The sequence below is a fragment of the Pangasianodon hypophthalmus genome, chromosome 8 (genome assembly GCF_027358585.1).
Source record: "Pangasianodon hypophthalmus isolate fPanHyp1 chromosome 8, fPanHyp1.pri, whole genome shotgun sequence".
Lineage (NCBI taxonomy): Eukaryota > Metazoa > Chordata > Actinopteri > Siluriformes > Pangasiidae > Pangasianodon > Pangasianodon hypophthalmus.
The window spans coordinates 17,046,720-17,070,746 of NC_069717.1; positions in this window are offsets into that span (position 1 = coordinate 17,046,720).

Here is a 24,027-nt window from a genome sequence, read left to right on the forward strand (position 1 = left end):
AACTCAAAATTCTGACATAATTTATTATACCTTTTGACTTAGCAAATTTGAGATACTAAGTCAAAAAATTGAGGGAGGTCACAATTTTTTTATTTAATATCTGAAAATTTTGATCTACCTCAATTCAGTTGTGCTAAGTTGGTATACTCTTACCCAAAAAGACTGAGTGCTGTAGCTCAAGCAAAAGGTACTTTAACAAAGAATTAGTTAAAGGGTGTGCATGCTTATACAAACAGGTTATTGTAAGTTTTTTTTTTTTTCTTTTTCATTTTTCCTAAAAAATTCAATTTGTTTTTCACGTGAAATTATTTGGTTGCTATATCACATTTAAGGTTGGAAAACATCTGACATGATTTATCATTGTTCTGTTTTTTACATCACAAACAAAAGCAAAAAAAAAAAGGATGTGTAGACTTATATAAAAATACTGTATATTTTATATACAGTGGGTCTGAAAAGTATTCAGACCCTTCAGGTTTTGTACTCCTTCTTGTGTTATAAATTGAATTTAAAAATTCTGATTAGTCTCCCTGTCCCTGCCACTGACCTATATAGCATGATCAGGGCCAGACCATGAATCAGCGAGGCCCTGGGGCACATGTCTGTGGAGGCCCCCACCCCGCACTGATTCTCCTTGTGACAGACCCTCTGCCCTACTATCTGTACCAACACTGAAATGGAGAAAAGCTGACTTACTACTCACTTTCTGAGGTCTGACTTTTTCTCACTGTGTTTTTGGCCAGATTTTGGAGCTGGTTAGGAGAACCTCATGTCTTTTCTGAAATTGAGCAAGATTGAATGTTGAAACAAGTTAAATTGACAACCCAAAGTTTAACACAGTTTCAACCAACAACATAGATACTGCAGTTTCCTTTTGTAGGGTAGCCTTATACTATGTTAAGCAACAAGGGCCATTTGGCTAAAAAATTTGGAAATGTGTTTTGGTAGGCTGACATAAGACTAAAACTAAATATAGTAGCTAATGTGAATCCTAAGCATTGACACATGAATTTTTGCCATAATATTTTGAAAAGTCAAGTAGTATTTGAATAGTGAATTAGAACTCTTTAGCAATGAAATAAGGCAGTATTTTGACTGTAATAGTAAATTCTCATTGAAAACAAGTAAAAGCTGAAAACTGCCTAATCCGCCCCAGGTTTTTTCCTTATGGCAAGTAAGGTATGAGAGTTCCGCCTCTTGCTAAGTATTGACCTTTTCTGGCCAGGCATTCCTATATTGGTCTCTCTCTTGCCTTTTTCCTCGCAAAATCATCAGGCCATCAAAATCATGCTGTCTGACCAGGTCTGATATAGACAGAAGTGACAATGAGCTAAGACATATTTGGCACATGCTACTCATTTTTTTATTCTGCCTGAAAGGGAAAATGTCCACTCACCCTGACAGTTTGTCACTGGCAAACTTATGAAGTGCCACATAGACACTGGGGAACACCGAATGCAGATTAAGTGCCTGCAGTGTCTCAAGCAACTTAGTTGGGCACTTCTCACACTCAGAGTCTGAATTGGATGAATTGGATGCACCTGTTGGTAAAGTTCATGTCCAGGTCTGATGGATGTGCAGTGGAGAGTACATTTGCCTTTTCCACTATGTCACTGTTAGACACCTGATCTGACAACTCCAAAGAGATGAGTTAAATGCTTGTAAGCATCTAAATGATGGTCAAGGCAAGCCACTAATTTATCAATGACCACATTAAATGTTTCTACTTTAAAATCCACTATATGGCCAAACGTATGTGGACACTTGACTAAGCACACCCATATGTGCTTTTTGAACATCCCATTCCAGATCTAGTGCCCCGTTTGGCTGTTATAATAACCTCCACTCTTCAGGGAAGGCTTTCCACTAGATTTTAGAGTGTGGCTATGGGAACCTGTGCCAATTCAACCACAAGAGCATTAATGAGTTTGGGCACTGATGTCAGGCAAGAATGCCTGGCACACAGTCGGCGTTCCAATTCGTCCCAAAGGTATTCAGTGGGGTTGAGGTCAGAGCTCTGTGCAGGCCATTTGAATTCTTCAATACCAACCTTGGCAAGCCATGTCTTTTAGAGCTCGCTTTGTGCACAGGAGCACTGTCATGCTGGAACAGGATTGGGCTAGGCCACTTAATTCAAGTGAGGGGAAACCTTACAAAGGCATCTTACAAAGGGGAAATCGTCATACAAAGACATTGTAGACAATTATTCAAAGGCTCTTTATTCAGTTTTGTGACAACAGTTTGGGGAAGGCTCAAATATGGGTGTTATGGCCAGGTGTCCACATTCTTTTGGCAATATAGTGTAGCTTTACATACATTATAGCTATTCAAAGGCTCTTTATTCAGAATCAGAGTCGGAAAGCTAAAAGTTACACAGATCCAAAGTATCGCCACAGGTGGACTTCAGTAAAGTTGTAGGATAATCAAAGCCAACAGAATGCATCCGAGCTCAACTTGGAGTGCCTTAGTCCAGGGGCTAGATGCAACATTTCTGTTTTTAATTTGTAATACATTTCCAGAAATGTTTTCATTTTGTCATTATGGCTTATTGTGTATAGATTAATGGCCAAAAGGCAAATTTAATCCATTTTAAATTAAATCTATAATACAATAAAGTTTGCAAAAAGTGAAAGCATATGAATACTTTCCGAACCCATGGAATACACTCACTATCCACTTTAATAACACGTGTACACCTGCACATTTAGGCAGTTATCCAATTATGTGACAGCAGCAGAATGCACAAAATCATGCAGATACAGTTCAAGAGCTTTAGCTAATGTTCACATCAAACACCAGAATGTGGCTCTCCTGAGATTTTCACACACACACCAGTCTCTAGAGTTTACACAGAATGATGCGAAAAACAAAAATATCGTGTTTGAGGAGGGTGTGCAGGAACACCTTGTTGATGAGAGAGATCAGAGGAGAATGACCAGAGTGGTCTGAGCTGACACAGTCTATAGTAATTCAAATAAGTACTCTTTACAACCGTGGTGGGCAGAAAAGCATTTCAGCATGCACAAAACATCAAACTTTGAGGTGGATGGGCCACTACAAAAGAACAGCACATCAGGTTCCACTCCTGTGAGCCAAGAACAAGAATCTGAGGCTATAATGGGCACAGACTCACCAAAACTGGACAGTTGAAGACTGGAAAGACCAGGTGATTTTTTTTTTTTTTTTTTTTTTGTAATCTTCAACTGTCCAATTTGGGTGGGCCTGTGCCAATGATAGCTGTTGTGTGTGAAAAATCCCAGGAGATCAGCAGTTTCTGAAATACGAACCAGCCCACCTGGCACCAACAACCAGGCCACAGTTAAAGTCACAGAGATCACATTTCTTCCCTCATTCCAGTGTTTGATGTGAACATTAAATGAAGCTCTTGACCTGTATCTGCATGATTTTATGCATTGTGCTGCTGCCACATGATTGGCTTACTGCATAAACGGGCAGGTGTATGGATATTCCTATTAAAGTGGAATGTGAGTGTATATACAATCTATGGTTTGTCCTCAAACAGTGCTAACTGTGGTGAAAACTACAATTCTTAGATGTGATCTTTTCCCCCCATTTTCTAGTCAATTTGGCCACCTGACAATTCCCACTCACCAGCCAGCTCACCTGGAGGGTGAAAGCTTCCTCTGAAACACAGGAAGCTAACCAACTGCATCTTTTCCAGCTGCCACTTGTGTTGTATCACAGGGCAGTGTAAAACGTGGAGGAAAGCACTATCAGTCACGCATACATGAGATCACAGATGCCCACTATTGGCTAGTGACTGACAGGAGACTGAAAGCAATGTCATTCCTCCCACACAGAGAACACAGACAATTTTATTCCCTTGGATTCTGACAATTTGAGCTAACTGCTTGTTTGTCTATTTGTCTAAAATTATAGACTTCTCAGCTTGGTTGTGTCTGCTGAACACGAGTCAGTTATAGAAACTTGCTATTATTTGCAGCTGCAAAGCATCTGTTTAAAAAAAAAGATATGAAACAGGTTAAATGTATCCTGGATTCCCTTACTCAATGCTTTCACATGGATTTGACCAGTAGATGTCACCAGTCATTGAAACAGTGAGTCATTTTGGAAACAACTAGTACAATCGAAAAGTATTTCTCATCACTGGAATTGTAAAAGTAAATGCACCCCCCCAATTTTTTTGGGAACATGTGACTGACAGGTGTTTCTTGTTGCCCAGGTGTACCTTGTAAGATTGATTGTTTAAACAAGTAATAGCTCTGAATGTCTACTCTTGGTCTGAACCCTGGGTTCAGATTGCATTTGTTGTTAAAAGGGATAAACCAACATGAAGACCAGAGAGATGTCCATGAGAGCAAAGCAAGGGATTGTGAAGCTGAGAAAAGAGGGAAAATTGATCAGAGCCACTGCACAAGCATTGGCCATAGCTGATACAGCAATTTGAAATGTCCTGAAAAAGAAATAACCACTGGTGTACTAACAACCAGACATCAAGCAGGTCAGCCAAGGCCAACAGCAGTTGACACAAACATTGTTTGAGCTGTGAGCTGTGAAGAAAAACCCAAAAACAGCATTCAGTGACATCACCAGCAACATTCAGGACGCAAGGGTGAAGGTATCACAATCCACCATTCGAAGAAGACTCAGAATTATAGAGGCCGTACCACAAGATGCAAGCACAAATAAATAGGATGTGAGTTAATTAATCTAATTAACTGTCTCTTTTGTATCTCAGGGTCACCATAAGAAAAAATTGGTACTCTCTAACATTTCCTTATAAATAAAAATACATATAAAAAATTAAATATACATCTAGAACACACTGTGTTTTAACCCATTATGACACTTCAAGGGATTTTTAAAACAACAACAAAAACTGCATTAGGCCTGCACATATGTATATACATGATTAGTTGTTTTATGGTGAATGCATTAAACTCCCATGAACTTACTATACCATGTACCTTTTTTTGTTTGTTTTTAACAATGTCTTCTTTTTTTTACATTTGGATCTGAATCATGAATCCTCACAATAACCCTTTGTACATAGTTCAGTCATAAAAACACACTTTTCCTAAACATCCAGCATTTTAACATGTATCATTATGGTTATGATTTTCACATAGCTGACACCTTTTTCTACTGTCTCCAGAACTTTATGGTACACACATTGACATGGTTGTCGCTACTCTCTTCTGTTGACACATTCACTATGGCTAAAACTGATTATAAACCCAGACAGATTGAAATTGAACAAAATTACAACAAAAGTACAACTGATATCTTTCTACATTACCAACTTTACCACATTATTGTAGGGGAAATGGGTCTGTTTATACAAGAAGCACTGGAAATGCAAGGTACATATCAGCTATGTAAATTCAGCAAACACTTTATTAGGAACACCTGTACACCTACTCATTCATGCAATTAACTAATCATGTGGCAGCAGTGCAGTGCATAAAATCATGCAGATATGGGCCAGCGCCTTCGGGTAATGTTCACATCAACCTTCAGAATGGGGGAAAAACAAATGTGATCTCAATGATTTTGACTGTGGCATGATTGTTGATGCCAGATGGACTAGTTTGAGTATTTCTATAACTGCTTAAATATTACATATTACATATAATATATTACATATTTCTATAATATGTAACAGGTCAATTAATGAAACATTGGAGACAATTCACGGAAAGGGTAATCACAAGTTGTTGTGGTATGTAGACTTCAGTGCCCATAGCACGCTATAGGGTAGTGTAAGTAATGACCAAAATGGGAATATTATTGAACATATGTTAGAATGGAGCAGTTTAGTGTGCCTCAGTGAAGGTACGGCTACAAGGGTTGATGTAGACCATGGTCATTATTCTGCAATAGACTTAACACTTGCCTCAGAAGACCTGGCTAGGAAATGCACTTGGGATGTTTTATAACAAAGCACTAGAACAAAGAAAGTGACCATTTCCCCATTTGTTGTAAAATAGGAGTAGATGTCAAACAAGTGGCAGTAGGTAGAATTCCTAGGTGGAAATTTAAAACTGCTAACTGGGAAAAATTCAAGGAGTTATGTGAATTGAGAATGTTAGAAATGGATAAGATTTGAATTATTGGTGGAAATTTTGTGATAATATTGGTGGAAAAATAGAAATTAATGAAATATGGAGCATGATCAGATGGATGGGATGGATACAAAATTATAGCAGCATACCTGTGCTTATAAGTAGAGACAGGCCAATAATAAATGATATTGAGAAAGCAGAAATGTTGACACAAGCCTTTGAAAAAGTGCACAGTAATAGCAATATTCCTGATGAAATGAGAGTGTGTAGAGAATGTAGTTTAAGATACAAAGAGGTCCCTCTGGTTGCACATTAGATATTGATTTTACAATATATGAATTAAAGATGGCTCTTGCTGGAGTTAGAAAGACATCACCAGGAAAAGATGAGGCATGTAATTAAATGCTCTTTTGTCCCTTTTTATAAGGTATGGGAAATATTTTTGGAAACATGGAATTTTTGTCCCAGTTGCTAAGCCAAGGAGGGATCACTCACAAGCATCCAATTATCAGGCCATTGCTTTAACCAACCTATGTAAAATATGTATCCAACCTATGTAAAATATGGAATGCATATGTGGAAGTGGGGGTATGCTCTCCCACTTCCTCATTCTTGACCCAGGATAAGTGTCACACTGGTGCTAAAACCCGGGATTAAGGGAGGAGCGCTGTCAGGGAGTCCTCACCACTGGCCAAGATCATCAGGTCCCTCACCAGCCTCCACCAGACCCAGGAGCAGCGCATCCAGGCCCTGCTCGAAGCTCATGCAGAGGACTGGCAGGTGCTCCAGAGCCTGGTCCAGCAGACGGGTACTCCAGCAGCAGCCCCAGCAGCTGCCTAGGGCTTGGCAAAGATGAGACTGAAAGACGACCCGGAGGTGTTCCTTGAGTTGTTCGAGTGGGCCGCGGAAGCATGGGGCTGGCCCAATGCCCAGGGGGTGGCCTGCTTACTGCCGCTCCTGTCCGGGGAAGCCCAGCTCATGGCCCAACAGCTCCCTTGGTGAACCTGATGGAGTACCTGGCCCTGAAACGGGTGATATTGGAACGGGTTGGCTGCACCCCTGAACAGCACCATCAGTATTTCCACTCACTGACACTCCGCAAGCGCGGCGGTCTGTTCGCATTCACCTAGCAGCCCTGGGATGCCTGCCAAAGATGGCTGCTGGAAACGGGACATGTCGCCAGAGGTAGCCGACCTCGTGGTGCTGGAGCAGTTCGTCACCCGACTACCAGAGGGGATGGTGGAATGGGTCCAGTGTCACCTTCCAGTGAGTGTTCATGGAGGTACATACCATTGGTGGAGTCAGGCTGTGAACAAACCTCAATTCACCAGTGCTTGGTTCAAGCTGAGGCATTGGGGAATCAACATATGGTGAAGGTGAGGTGTGTGCACAGGGATGTTCACGAATATCCACTGTTGCTAGTCATCCTCAAATTCTAGGGGCAAAAATATATAGTGGAAGCAGTGGTTAGTCTTCGCCTCACAAATCCACTAATCCTGGGGACAAATTGGCCAGGGTTTCGAGCATTAGCGAAAGAAATGTTTGTGGATGGGTCCTGCAGTGGTGAGAGACAGTGTGGAATGTGTTCAGCATTGGCTGGGGAGATGGTGTTGGTTCCATCTGTGTCCGCTCAACGTCAGGGGGACACAGAAAGTGAGGAGGGCCTTGCTCCTCCCCTCTTGGCAGGGATTCCCCTTGGAGCAGTCATGCGACGAGACCTTGAGGCATGCTTTTAACCAAGTGAGAGTAATTGATGGTCAGCAAATTCAGCCTATTGTTGCACTCTCCCACCCTTATTTTTTGATTATTAAGGATAGGTTATATTGAGTTACACAGGACACTCAAATGCAGGAAGAGACGACCCAGTTGTTGGTTCCAAAAAGCTGTAGGGAACTTTTGTTCCATGCAGCTCATCATAATGCCATGGCTGGGCATTTGGGCCAAAATAAGACACTGAATTCTCTAATGTCTCGTTTTTATTGGCTGGGCATTTGTGGTGATGCTCGCAAGTGGGGCATGGCATGTCGCAAATGTCAGCTGGTGAATCCGCCGGCCACCCCAAAAGTGCCATTGCGCCCACTTCCATTAATCAAGGTCCCCTTCGAAAGACTTGGCATTAGATTAGATCGGACTGCACGAGGGCGTTGTATTAGTTCTAGTGGACTAAGCAACGCAATACCCGGAAGCAATGCCTCTACGCTACATCTCCGCAGGTAATGTTGCAGAGGCACTCCTCGTGTTATCTCCTGAGTCGAGATCCCGAAAGAGATCCTGACTGATCAGGGCATGTCTTTCATGTCACAAACACTATTTGAGCTTTACGAATTGCTGGGGATTAAATCGATATGCACCATTTTACCATCCGCAGACAGATGGGCTGGTCGAATAGTTTAATCAAATGCTTAAAAACATGATTCATAAGTTCGTTCACGATGATGCGTGGATGCATTGGCACGAGTGGTTAGAGCCCTGTTATTTGCAGTATGAGAGGTCCTGCAAGCTTCCACAGGGTTTTCCCCATTCGAATTATTGTACAGGCGGAAGCCTTGCGGCATCCTCTACATCATTCGGTAAAAGAGGGAGGCCTTCTAACATTAAAAGTGAAGTCCAGTACATTCTTGACCTGAGAGCAAAACTACACACCTTAAGTCACATAACACAGGAGAGTTTGCATCAGGTACAAGAATGTCAATCCCAGCTGTGTTATAGGGGTACTCGGCTACAGGAGTTTGCACCAGGAGATAAAGTCCTAATTTTGCTACCCATGTCAAGCTCTAAATTACTCACCAAGTGGCAAGGACCCTTTGAGGTCACACGGCGGCTCGAGGATGTCGACTATGAGGTAAGGCAAACGGATAGAGGTAGGGCACAGCAGGTTTACCACCTTAACCTCCTCAAACCATGGAGGGAGGTGGTTCCTGTGGTTTAGGTGAAGGTCATTCCAGAGTGGGAGGAACTAGGACCAGAGGTGAATCTAAAAACGGTGGCTCAATCCACCCCGGTCCCTGATGGAGACCACCTATCTCCCTCCCAAATCACGGATGTTGCCCAGTTGCAGGTAGAATTTTCAGACGCGTTCTCGCCTCTACCAGGTCGCACTAATCTCATAGAGCACCCCATAGAGACACCCCCAGGGGTGGTGGTATGCAGCCGCCCCTATTGTTTACTTGAGCATAAAAAACAGGTGGTTCAGGATGAGCTCAAGGCCACACTCGATATGGGAGTAATCGAGGAGTCCCACAGTGACTGGTCCAGCTCAGTAGTTTTGGTTCCCAAAATGGATGTTTCGGTCAGGTTTTGTGTAGACGTTAGAAAAGTCAACGTATACCCAGTGCCTTGCATTGATGAGCTGCTCAATTGGTTAGGTGCAGCTCGCTTTTATTTAACACTGGATTTGACAATGGGATATCTCGTGAAACATGGACTTTTCCACTCCTGTTGGGTTATTTGGGGCCCCCGCGACATTCAAGCAACTCATGGACAGAATCCTCCATCCACACACTGCTTATGCCACTGCCTATCTAGATGACATTATCTACAGCAATGATCGGCAGCAGCACATTCAGCATCTGAGGGATGTTCTGAGATTGCTGAGGCATGCAGAGGGGGCTCACGGTAAGCCGAAGGAAGTATGCGATTGGAAGGGTGGAAGTACGGTATCTCGGCTTCCACTTGGGCCATGGGCATGTCCCCATGGGCGCATCCCCAAATTGATAAGACAGCAGCGATTGCTGCTGGGACAAAACTGCCCGCATTGTGGTGGTGGAAGGGGAGGAGCGTGCCGTGCTGTACATCAGCCACAAACTCTCCATGTGAGAGACTAAGTTCAGCACAATAGAGACAGAATATCTGGCCATCAAATAGGTGGTCCTCACCCTCCGGCACTATCTTCACCCCTTCACCCCGTGTTCGGACCATGCCCCACTCTAGTGGCTCCACCGCATGAAAGATGCCAACGCACAGATCACCTATTGGTATCTGGCACTTAAGCCATTTAAATTTAAGGTGATCCACAGGCCAATGAATGAATGTTCTGTGTTGCAGTGAGTGGAGGCGAGGATGAAAAGGAGAGAGACGAGCACCTCTGGAGAGAGAGAGAGCCAACCAACACAGAGCCATGTGTGTGTGTTTGATTTAAAACACTGAAAAGCAATTCTCGACCCAGTATAAGTGTCACAGCATGGTCCTGAATAGAACTCTCATGCTGAAAAGTAAAGGGTTAATATCTCCTTATCAAAGTGGTTTTAGAAAAGGGCGTAATACTTTGGGTGCTGTTCTTTGTTTAGAGGATGATATTAGAAAGGCACAAATAAATAAAGCGGTATTAGTGGGAATTTTCTTTGACCTGGAAAAAGCATATGACATGGAAAGAAGGGCTTTTAATTAAATTAGACAGAATTGGTATTAAAGGGAGAATGCATTATTAGATAATGAATTTTCTGTTCGATCGAACTATAAGAGTCAGAGTAGGATCTTCTTATTCAAAATCTTATTCAATAGAAAATGGATCACCCCAAAGTAGTGTGTGTAGACCTATACTTTTCAGTATAGTGATTAATGACATATTTTCCCATGTTGGACTAGGAATTGGGAAGTCACTGTATGCAGATGATGAGACTTTATGAAAGAAGGGACGAAATGTTTCATATGTGGTGAGAAGCATGCAGAAGGCAGTGGTTGAAGTGGAAAGATGGGCAGAAACTTGGGGACCTCGTCTGCTAAAAACAGATGGAAAAAAAAGTGTTTTTCAAAAAAGAAAATAACTCCTCTAGTTAGAATAAAACTAGAGGAGTTGTTTTCTTTTTGAAAAACACTTCTTTTTCTTCTTTTTTATGGATAAATGGTAGAACAGGTCTCAATTATAATATATGGAGGTATGGATGGATACAAAATTAACTTTTGCGGTACAGATACAGAAAATTATTGATAAGTAAGGAATAAACATCTTAAAATGTTTAGCAGGGGTGGAATGGGGTGCAAGATGACACTCACTAATGACCATATATTGTTAGCTTATAAGAGCTACAATAGATTATGGATGTATAGAGTATAGATCTGCACTGGCAACTTTATTGAAAAAAGGTAGATGGTATTCAGGCACAAGTTCTGCGAGTAACCTCTCCTGTATCAGCTACACATCTTGGGAGAGATGCTGATGGAAGTTGTCCCTGGCATTTTGGACCTCTCCAATAACCCATCCAGTTAGAAAGGTTTTGGCAGAGAGCTGGGAACATGGGAACATGGAACATTTTGATGGCTCTTCATTGTGTGGAGGAAATTCAGCCACTTAATACAATAATTTGCTCTAGATTATAGACTCATAGACTCATATTCTACCGTTTTAAGTTTATTAAGTGGCAAGTCAACATGTAGGCAAGATATATTGTATGAGATCCAACAAAGTATGTTTAGAATTCACCAATATAGATTAATCTTATCATTCTTATGGATATTGGCACATGTTGGGGTAGAGGGAAATGAGAATGTAGATCAAATGGCCAAAAAGGCAATAAAACACATTAATGTCAGGATAAATGTATCATTAAGTAAGGCTGAAATTAAAGGAATAATTAGAGGGGCTGTGATCAGGAAGTGGCAGGAGATTTGGGGTGGGGAGTTAAGGGGTCGTCAACTATATAGCATTCAAAAACTTGCTGGAACCGGAAGAAAAAATTTTTGGAAGTAGGAAGGAGGACACAATAATATCTAGATTCCGCATTCGACACATTACTCTCAATCACACTTTTTATTATTGGCAAACATGAATCTGGTAATTGTGATAAATGTGGTTTACCAGGGACATGTGATATTAAACTGTGTAGCATACAAAAGAGAATGAGCTCAATTAGATGAAGAATTAAGTTTATTGGAAATAAGAAATGTGTCACTTAAAACTTATAGTTTTAAAGAATAACAAGCTTGATTAATAGGATTTTTTTTTCTCTTCCATCCACAATGCTCCACAGTCCAGCCCAGTAGGTAGCAGAAGATGCACCTTTAAGTGCCATTAAAAAAAAAAAAAAACTTTGCGAAGTATACACTGTTTGTTTAGTGCACCTGACATTACCAATGTTTATCTGTTTCCGCTGATCTGGTTTGACCTTGCCTAGTTTCTTGATTCCTGTGATTAGTTTCTGCCGTTTGTCATGTTTGTTGATCGTCTGACTTAAGCCTGTTTTGTGACCTTGAACCTGCCTAACATTTTGGATTTGTCTGAACCTCTCTCATTAAAGGAAAATAACTGCGATTGCATCCGTCTCAGCCTTTCTTTCTTGACACTCTGTCATTATACGTGTTACTCCTACTGCCTGATGAGATGCTGGCAACCCTGGCTCTTTCTGCCCTCTGGAACTGCCTGGCCCATCCTGATGCTGTACTCCTGCTTGGAGTTTCCGTCACTGGTGAATCAACTGCTGAAGATTGAGTCTGGTTCCTTTCAAGGTTTCTTCCTCATATCATCTCAGAGAGTTTTTCCTTTCCACTGTCACCTCTGGCTTCCTCTTTAGGCATCTAAATCAATATCTAGATTTATGGAAAGCTGCTTTGTGACAATGTCCATTGTTAAACGCACTATATAAATAAATTGAGTTGAATGATATGGTCTGACTACAAATGACATACAAGGTACAAAGTTATAATGACTGGCATAAGGGTTTAGTACTGCTCATGTCAAGACAACTGAAAAAAAAATACATTACTAATATTTACAACACAAATTTAATGATGTAAAATCAAATGCTGACATTGACTAGCTGCTGAGCTATTAGTTAAAGACGCATAAGATTAGTAAATTTCTTTTCTCCAAAATTAAGTCATTTTAAGAATGGGTTCGACATTTTGCATGACTTTTTTTTTTTTTTTTTTTTTTAAAAAGCATTACTGGCAAAAATCCTGGGAGGTGCTAAGATGGAAGAACCTCTTACAGCCACAAACATGAGAGGGGCTGTAGGCACTCCACAGATGGATGGAACTGCTTTTGATCCAAGTCAACCAGCTCTGTGGTGGGTGCTAAGAAATGAGTACCCAGTCCAAGTGGACCCTAAAGCCCTAAAATGAGAACAGCTAGGCAAAACAGAGAATCCAACTGCTTATGTGCAAAGACAACTGAAAAGTTGGAAACAGGAGACTGAAAGAGATCCGGAAGGTGATCCCTTAATTACCACATTGTTCAGAAATGCTGTGATGGATGCCATGGTTCCCGAAGTAAAAAGCAAGCTTGAAGAAGTAGTTGGTCTAAACTCTAAAATACACAGGGAGTTCTGGCTTAGTTCTGGGGTACTAATAGAAACAGTTAGTTTTTGTAAAACTCCAATTTTACATGTCATTAAAGCAGATAAATCGAAATGGCGTTTAGTGCATGACTTAAGGGCTGTCAATGAAGTAGAGGAAGACTGGCCAGCCCCGCACATTGTTAACTCCCTCCTAATGCCAAGTATTTTACAGTGATTGATCTTTGCTCAGCCTAGTTCAGCATTACTCTAGCAGAGGAAAGTAGACATTTATTTGCCTTTACTTATGCTGGTAAGCAATACACATACACTAGACTGCCTCAAGGTTTCAAATATTCCCCACATGTATTCAATCAAGTACATAAGGCTGATCTAGCAGATCTTTCACTGGAAATACATGGATGACCTTATGATTTGTTCTATGTCCCTAGACCAGTGCCATAGCGACTCTATTAAAGTGTTGACCAAACTGGCACAGGGCGGGCATAAGGTATCCAAGACTAAACTGCAATACTGTCAGCCACAGGTCGAATATACAGTATAGGCCACTTCATAGCATATGGAACTACAGCAATAACACCAACCCACTTAGAAGGAATATGTAAGGCCCCATTTCCTCAGACTGTAGGACAAATGATGACTTTTCTTGGTATCACAGGTTTCAGCTCAGACTGGATAGAGTGAATGCAGTGATATGAATGCAATGAAACCTGCACTGTTGAGGGAAATTACGCAGCAACTGGACAACAGAATTTGCATTCAGCTCTAAAATGGAATGGTGATGCATTGTTAGCCTTTGAATCCATTAAAAAGGAACTTCAGACTAGCTACCCCAGATTACACTAAACCATTCCACTTGTATGTAGCAAATAGAACAGATGGATATGCTTCAGCAGTGTTAATACAAGAAACGTAGCGGCAAAAAGAAACAACCCATTGCATACTATAGCTGTAAACTGAATAGTGTAACACAGGGCTATCCTCTATGTTATCAAGAAGGGCTAGCTGCCTTATACTATGCTTAAGAAAAAGCATCCACTTTAACTATGGCCTACCCAGTAATCATTTATACTCATCACAAAGTAGTGGAACTAACAGAGCAAGGTAGAGTTGTTTTGACTCTGGCACATATTCAGGCCTATTCATCTCTTCTCACTTATCCTGATGTAAGTATCAGACGTTCTACAGTGAATCTTGCTCACATGATTCTTTTAGATTTTGAAGGTGATGCAGACGTTGATTACTGTGTAGATGCTTCATATTTTAGAGATCATTTAGGCAACCATGCAGGTTATGCCATGGTTAGAAAAGACCAGGATAAGTTTGTAACGCTGATTTCACAACATTGCGAGCAGCCTTGCTCTGCCCAATTAGCTGAATTGATGGCTCTCACTACTTCATGTCAGGTAGCAAAAGAAAAGATTTCTAATATGTATTCCGACTCCGCTTATGCCCATGGGGTGTGTCATTTATGTGGGGCTGTTTGGAAACAAAGGGGTTTTAAAAAGAGTGATGGAACACCTATTCAACATGCTGAACAAATTAGTCAGTTAATGTCAGCCATGATGCAACCAAAGCGATTAGTAGTCATCAAATGCCAGGCTTATAAATAGGGAAATAATTTTGTCATCAACGGAAATAATGCTGCAGGTTTAGGAGCCAAGAAGGCCTCAGATGGCAGTGTTAGCACCAACGGTTAGAATATAACCACACCCTCAGCTAGAAGACTTCATTCGTATTCAGCTCCAGGCCAGTCAGTTTGAAAAAACAGAGTGGCAACATAGGGGTGCTACTAAGGATATACATGGTGTATGGCATTCACATGAAGGACGACTTATTGCTCCTACAGCACTTCTTATTTTTCTCAGATCTGATGCACATAATCTAGATCACTGTGCAAAGGGGGAGGTTATAAGAAAAATTAAACAACAGGGGTATTGGTCCCCATATCTACAGGTAACAGTAGATAAATATTTGTCTAAGTGTGAAGTCTGTGCCCACAATAACGTCAGGAAAGGAATCTCAGCACCAATAGGTCATATACCTGTCCCAGAAGGTCCATTCAAACATCTGGTGATAGACTATGTAGACATGATAAAGAAAGTACAAGGTAAAAGGTATATGTTAGTGGTAATAGATAGATTCAGTAGATGGAAGCTGCAGGAACAGCAATTAAATTCTTGACAAGAGCAGTAATTCCAAGGTTTGGTATACCATCAGAAATCAGCTCTGACAATTGTTCAGCATTTGTTCAAAACACAGTGAAGAAAGTGTTGCAGCAACTAAGGATAAAACAAAGGCTGGGATGTGTTTATCATCCTTGATCACAGGGAATGGTGGAAAGAGTTAATGGTACTCTCAAATCTAAACTCAATAAGATTTGTGCTAGCACTAAGCTTAATTGGATTGATGCATTTCCCCTTGCGCTCATGAGCTACCACATGCAAACTAACAGAATGACGCATCTAACACCACATGAAATGCTTACAGGTTGACCCATGCCTGTGCCAGAATGGAGTGGTCCTTATAAGGGACCCAATTTGGAACAATTGCAAATGGAATTGAAAGCATATATGCAACAACTAACTCTTATACATAAAGCCATCTATTTACAGGAAAAGAAAAAGAAGCCAAGAGAAGAACTAGTTACACCATGTCCAGTGATACCGGGAGATCAGGTGAAGTGTTCAGAAGAAAATGGAATGAACCCAGAAGGGAAGAACCCTACAACGTGGTAAGAGCTATGCCAACAGTAGTACAAGCAGAAGGTAGTACTACTTGGCATCATTTAAATCACTGTACCAGAGTCCCTAGAGTAGCACCAGAAAAGGAAAAAGGAAATGAACAGCAAGCGGAGACCTCAGAGGAAAGTCCTGAAAAGACAGAAACAAGCACATTTGAAGGAGAGAGAGGGACTGGAACAAACCCAGACACAAGTGATGGAGGAGGAAGTAAGCCAACATCCACCCCTGTGGATCAAAAGAGTGAAGAGGATGATCTTGGTATTTGGCTTGATACTTACTGCAGTGTACCTAGTACAGTTGGTCCCGCAGACACAGGCCCTTCCACTAGCTGCTAATCAAAGTTCAACACACTTAACTCCCCAACCTTTGATTGGGTCACAAAGTAACCCTAAGCCAGCCCTTACAAGGCAACAGTTAAATGAATGAAAAATATCTAGTGATAAAATTAATGGTAGAGGAATAAAAGAAAAGCTATTAAGAATAGCATGATGTAATGAGTGGTATAAGTGGGCTCCATACACAGCAAATGAAACAAGAGTGAGTAGTTGTTTACTATGCTCACCATCACCATTAAGAACACTTATAGTAGTACCCAATCAGTATGACTATAGACAGTGTGCTGAGCTTAATCAACACTTTTGTCATCTGCATGATTTTAAAAGACCATATTGCCCAGCTGAATGCTTAACAATATTGAGTAGTCCAGATTACTTTAGTAGCTTCAATTCACCAGAATGGGGAGAGTGGTGCCAACATTTAGATGTAAGAATAGAAATTAAAAAGAAAGAGATCCCCTCAGATTATGAAATAGAATATACAATTGAATATGAATGTTTTAAGTCTAAAACCAAATAGAGCATGGGTGAATTTCAAGGTAACTGTATGGTGATGTGGCACCTGGACAGTGACTCTTTCCAGCGAACAGATGTCCAGAAGAAATGTATACTTAATGCAACAGTAACTGTACCTGAGAATATGACAATAATACATGGATGCACAAACCAAACTTTGGTATTTCCAATAAAACACTGTTATGATGAACAAATAGTACTTGTAGCAAATTTCTTCTGACTCTGTAATAGAGTATGGATGATTCAAGAGATCTCAATAATGGATTGGAATATAGAACAACCTATTAGAAGTAACCCAAAAGAGAACCATAGAGTAAAAAGGGCTTATCAGACTGATCCTAAAGTGTACATAGATTCAGTAGGACAGCCAAGACTTATACTTATACCAAGCACTAAATTGGTTATTGGCTTAAGAAAGAAGGTGTGTGTGTTTTGTTCAATGATCAATGCTGTACTCATATCCCTAATAATATTGCACCAGAAGGAACCTTTACGGAAGCCACGAAAAACTAAAAAATCTCAGACAAAAAGTGACTGAAAACATGGGCAGAGATGCCAGTGCATGGGATTGGTTTGAACTAAACTGAGGAAAATGGAGAGCTTGGTTAACTAAATTGGAAATAACGATTGTTGTAGTTGTAGTTGTTGGTGGGTTGTTGTTTTGCTGTGTTCTACTTTTAGAACTCTGGTGGCCAATGCTGATGCTAAACAGATTAAACAGATCTTTTACTCCTTCCTAGTCAAATGGGGAGGGAGATGTTTGGTCTGCACAAGAGAGCAATTCCAGAATTTAGTCATTGATAAAAAGGTTGGGTGATCTACTTAGGTCACCGGATAGGGGTAAGTGAAAGTACTGGATTGTGTGATTGCTCTCTTGAAAAAGGTAATGAATGTGAGACTTAATAAGTCTCAGAGGGGGGAAATATATAGAATATTTAAACCATAAAATGTTAACCACAAAATGTGTACTCATATTTGATAATGTTTAATCCCCAGTGTTATAGACGTATGGAACCAGTATAGCACAAAATGTATCATTGTACCCAGTATCTGACCCAGTAACACTGAAGCCCAAAAGTGACCTATATGACTTTACATATGCATAGGTATCCTGCCTAAGGTGGGATAACAGGAACAAGGTGTATATTTAAGTGAGTAAGGCTTCCTTTAACAATAAGATAAGCACACGGGGAAACCTTGTGTCTTGTTAAAAACAGGATACACATGTATGAGAATATAGTGTCTTGCTAAGAACAGGAGGAGGAATTTTTTTTACATAAATGTATATAAGAATGCACTTCTGAAGAGCTGAGTAGCATTTTCTCTGCAGAGAACTGCTCGTCTTGATTCTTGAAAGAATAAAGTCTATTGGTCTCAACACCCCTGCTCTCCGGAGTGATCTTTGCACCTTTGGTCAATCTTTGTTAATTGCTACAACAGGAGTAATGGAATACATGTAACTGCTTTAGGTAATCAGGATACAAAAAACTGGTAAATGTAAGCCTTTACAGTTACATTAAAAAACAAAGTAATCAGATTACAGCTAAGTTTTGTAAAAAAAAAAAAAAAATAGGATTACTATCAGGATCACAATTTAAAACCAAATAAATTTATCTTTGGCATAACACAATATAGACAGCTGCTTGATTATAATTCTGGTTCTCTCTTGTGAGTCATGACTCACATGAGCCTGGTGCATGCGCAAATAACATCTGTCTTTAATCATTCTGCTCTAGAGGCGAGTTGAAATGGCTGTTTATCGTGATGATGCACGCTGGAAAAAAAAATGCATTACAGTCATGGAAATTTCGAAATTATTTTGTCTATAAAGCAGTAAATGGAAATAACAACATCACAGTACAGTGTAAACTATGCTTTCCAGCTGAAGACACTGTTTTTATCAAAGGACCCAACATCTAATCTAAAGAAACATTTATGCATGGAAATTATGTTAGCTTTGTTAGCTAAAATTATTTAGTGTTAGTTACTGCTTTGAAATTCCCTGGTTTGTATGACAGTTGTAGGTAAGGTTGCCAGCTGTGCTGAATTAGCTGGGAATGTCCTGTATTTTGTTAGAAGTTAACTTAACTTCCCCCCATGATCACCCCACTCCATCCATTTCTGGTACACAGGATGCCTACTGTCAAAGCCAGTAAGGGGAACTCCTGCTAAACCCCCCCCCAAGGTCGATCAGTGAAATGAAGAAAGATCATGGCCTTGATCAACATGTATTTTGAAATAGCCTAATGCAAATGTAGATGGTATAGACTTTTTAATGTTGTGTGTGATGGTAATGACATTTTTTTCTTTGCACTTGTTAACATTAGTTAATGAAATTTGAATGCATAAGAACAAAATGTACAAAATAACATACAAAGAACTGGATTTTTGATGAATCAATTTTTTTAAACAAATAATAACGTATTTAGTAAGGACATACTGTATAACAAACCTTCTACAATCATGTTGCAAAATTATGAAAATTAATATTTTCGATCTTCAAATTTTTGATTGGTCACTGCCCTTGCAGGTATGTGCTCCACTGTCATTTAGTGTGTGTCTATATATACTGATAAGCAGTTTCATGGCCAGGTATGGCCTGTTTCCTCGTTATTTGATGACAAATTAAGGAGATATAAGGTCTGGAGTTTATTCCAAGCGTTAAATTTGCATTTGGTAGCCGTCCATGGGAACTCTCAATATGCTGTCCAAAGAGGTGTCGTTGCAAGTGAAGGAGGCCATCATTAGGCTGAAAAAACAAAACAGACCTATCAGAGAGATATTAGAAACTTTAGGAGTGGCCAAATCAACAACTTGGTACATTCTTAAAAACAAGGAATGACCCAAAACATACCATGCAAGCAACCCAAGGGCTTTTTAAGGCAAAGAAATTAAATGTTCTTAAATGTCCAGTGATCTCCACCCAAGCTTTTCACTTATTGAAGACAAAACTGAGGGCAGAGAGACCAACAAACAAGCAGCAACTGAAAGCAACTGCAGTATAGGCCTGGCAAAACATCCTTTTCCAGATCTAGTCCCCCTTTGCTGTTATAATAACCTCCGCTCTTTTGAGAAGGCTTTCAATTAGCTTTCCAATTTTGTGCAGTTTCGGGAAGGCCCACAAATGGGTATGACGGTCAGGCGTCCACAAACCTTTAGCTATATAGTGTAGAAGTGGTTGATAAAGCCGAAAGTTTCCTCAAAATAACCAGATTGTTTTTTTTATTTTTATTTTTATTAACCCGCCTGTTCCACTTGATGCCTCAATCCTGGACAAGACCAGAGCACATCTGCAGTCCTCTTTCATAGCTAAAACAATAATTTCACAAGTTGTTAACAACAAGGAAGAGTATATATAGAGTATCTATAGGCTACATGCAGGCTATTGGCTTTATATAACGGACGGCTGTGCTTTTTGGCCTTTAGAAACCTTCTCTTAGGTAAGAGCAGCCTTTCCACCTATTCAGACAAGATAACATCCCTGCAAACGACCATTCGCAAACTGGAGTCAGATGTAGGTGCACTGCAGGAAAAATATCTAGATTTGGAGGGGAGAATGAAGAGATCAAATATTTGCATAGTGAATGTAGCAGAGAAATTCAAGCACACCAGCTTGGGTCTCTAAGTTGCTTAAAGAAGAACTGGACTTGGATAAAGTAGTGCTTGTTGACTAGTCACAACACGGACTCCAGCCAAAGAAATTGCAGCCAAGTTGAATTACTATCCACTACAAGCACTTTAATGTGTAAATTTCTTTGTAAGGGGTTTAGGTGTCACCTGGTTTTGATTAGTGACATGGGGAGAGTTCTTGCTGCACCAAATCTTTATTCATGTATAGTGTTTTGTTCATTTAATATTAACTCAACAGGAGACCTTTTTTATGTATATGATATGAGTCCAACATAATTAGTGGTTATCTAGAATACAGTCAGGTCCACAAGTATTTGGACAGTGACACATTTTTGTATGTTTGCCTCTGTACACCACTACAATGGATTTGAAATGAAGCAATCAAGGTGTGCCTGAAGTGTAGACTATCAGCTTTAATTCAAGGAGTTTAACAAAAATGTTGCATTAATCATCGTTTTCACAGAAGCAAAAGTAGTTGGACAAACTAACATAATTATTAATATAAAGATTATTTTTACTACTTGGATACAAATCCTTTGCAACCAATATCTGCCTGAAATCTGGAACCCATGGACATCACAAATGCAGAGTTTCCTCCCTTGAGATGCTTTGCCAGGCCTTTACTGCAGCCGCCTTCAGTTGCTGCTTGTTTGTGGGTCTTTCTGCCTTCAGTTTTGTCTTCAGTAAGTGGAAAGCTTGCTCAGTTGGGTTGAAGTCAATTGACTGACTCTGCCATTTCATTTCTTGAGCTTAAGAAGCACTTGGGTTGCTTTTGTGGTATGTTTTGGGTCATTATCCATCTGTACTGTGAAGCGCCATCCTATCATTTTTGCATCTTTTGTCTGAATCTGAGCAGAAAGTATAGCTCTATAAGCTTCAGAATTCATCCTGCTACTTCTATCAGCAGTCACATCATGCCAGTGAGCCAGTTCCTCTTCCTCTGCCATCCTCTGCCAGATGGTTTTAGTTGGGTTGGTAGCCCCCTACTCAAAAAATGTCTTGAGGGGGCGCATGGTGTTGAGCAACTCCCAAGTGGCTCTGACCCAACTTCCCTTCCCCTGTTGCTCCCACAGCAGGTGGTTCCGCTCTAGGAGGGCTTCCTGGACAAAGAGTCTGCTGCATCCATGTTTTAGGTCAAGCTTTCGGTCAGAGATTTTGTAGAGGCAGCGGATGCAAGTGCAGATTTTACTGAAAAAAGTGTAACACAAACAACCAAAACCGTGAAACAAGAACATAAATGTAACCACTGGATATAACGCAAAACCAGGCAGACTATGATCAAGGGTGTGGAACATACGAAGACACATGCGCATGACAAGCTCGACATTGAAACATACAGAGACCAGGACTTCAGTAGGGGTGCTGGTTCTGTATCTGAGTAATACAGAACAGGTGTAAGTGCTCAGTGAGACATTTTACAAGGTTATATGACATGCAGGGGCTGATGGGTAATGTAGTTAAACACTGATTTTGGCATAATCATGACAGACAGGCTATCTTGGCCCAAATTTCAATATTATTATTATTATTTTTGGCCATGCAATATATGAAGCCTGTTGTACTGGATTAGTATATCAAATGACCATAATAGCCCTAAGTTGTTGGGGATGGAGAAGTCATCCTGCGGGTCCACCTCACTACATGCTCTTCTCTGCTCTAAAATAACTCTATCCGGGCCCTTATCCCACTATGCTTCAAGCCTAGTTGTGAAGCATTCTGTTGAGATCTGGACACAGTTTAGGTGGGCTTTTTCTCTTAATGACTTCTCAATGTGTGCCCCTATAATAGGAAATAACACGTTCACTCCATCTGGAGTGATGGATGGGGCTTTCAAAATTTGAGCAGAATGGAATCACCATCTTTGCAGACCTGTACTTGAATAATAAATTTATCTCTTTTGAACATCTTTCAACAAATGTTTCATATTCCTTGACTAATTAACTCAAATAATTTGTAGCCCCTAACCACACAAAAACAACAGGGGGAGAGGGATGTGGATATCAGCTGAGATATGGCAAACAGCCTTAGATAGGATTCACACTTCATCAATCCGTCATTTGTTAATTATACATCGCTTACATGGGACCAAAGTAAAGCTGGCTAAAATAAAACCAGAAACTGATTCACTGTGTGATAGATGCAGGGAGGAGCCTGGTACTCCATCTTATATGCTCTGGTCATGCCCAAAAATAATGAACCTCTGGAAACTAATTTTCAAATTCCTCTCTGATGTTTTTGGTATGACCATTGAACCTTCACCAGTTATTGCCATATTTGGAATAGTCCTGTAGGAACATTGGGTGAATATATCTAATATCATCGCATTTGCAACCCTTACAGCCAGATGACTTGTACTTATTAAATGGAAAGATAAATTCGCACCTACATACAGTCAGTGGATCAGAGATTTTATATGACATTAGAAAAAAATCGCAATTCCATAATCGTTTCTGCAATTAAGTTCTATACTATCTGGCAGCCAGTCTTACCATATATAGAAATGATGGACTCTCATGACATTACAATCCCATGAACAGTCTTAATCATTTAAATTCCCCCATTTTGCCAATAATTCTAATTATGTACTCTCTATGGCTTTCTTTGCTGTTCTTCACACAACAAGATTATAAGACGTATTCTCAGAATAACCTTTATGTTAACATGTTTCAGCTTTCATTTCCTGACATTTACATTTAGGTGTGTTAAACAACTTAGAAAATGGCACCTTTGGTGCAAACCACCCAATTTTTAGGTGAGCAAAAATATTGGAACAAATAGTCTTAAAGTAAATAACACTTAATATTTGGTTGCATACGTGCATCAAGCCAGCAACCCACTAACATCACCAAGCTGTTGCATTCTTTTTTTGTCATGCTTTTCCAGGCTTGTACTGCAGCTTCTTTCAGTTATTGTTTGTGTTGAGGATTTCTCCCTTCAGTCCTCTATTCAGGAGGTGAAATGCATTCAAATGTTCAATACATGATGAAGTTCCTCCCAATTAGACTTGATCCATTTCTCTGTAAATTGGCAGACAGAATGTTTTTGTAGACTTCTAAATTCCTTCTGTTACTACCATCATGAGTTACATCATCAGTAAAGAGAGCATGTTCCAGAAGCATCCATGCAAGCCCAAGCCATGACACTACCTCCACTGTGCTTGACCGATGAGCTCATTTGTTTTGGATCATGAGCATATCCTTTCTTTCTCCACACTTTGGCCTTTCCATCACTTTAGTAGAAGTCTCTTCTTGGTCTCATTAGTCCATAACTTTTCCAGAACTTTTGTGGTGCGTCTCTGTATTTCTTTGCAAATTCCAATCTGGCCTTCCAATTCTTACTGCTGATGAGTGGTTTGCATCTTGTGGTATGGCCTCTATATTTCTATATAACTCTCACAATGTCATCATCACAATGTCATCACAGTGTTGTCATGAACTGCTGTTTTCCTTGGCCAACTTGTATTGTGTATGCCCAACCCTTCTGCAATGGCTCTGATATAATTTCCCTGTTTTCTCAGCTTCAAAAT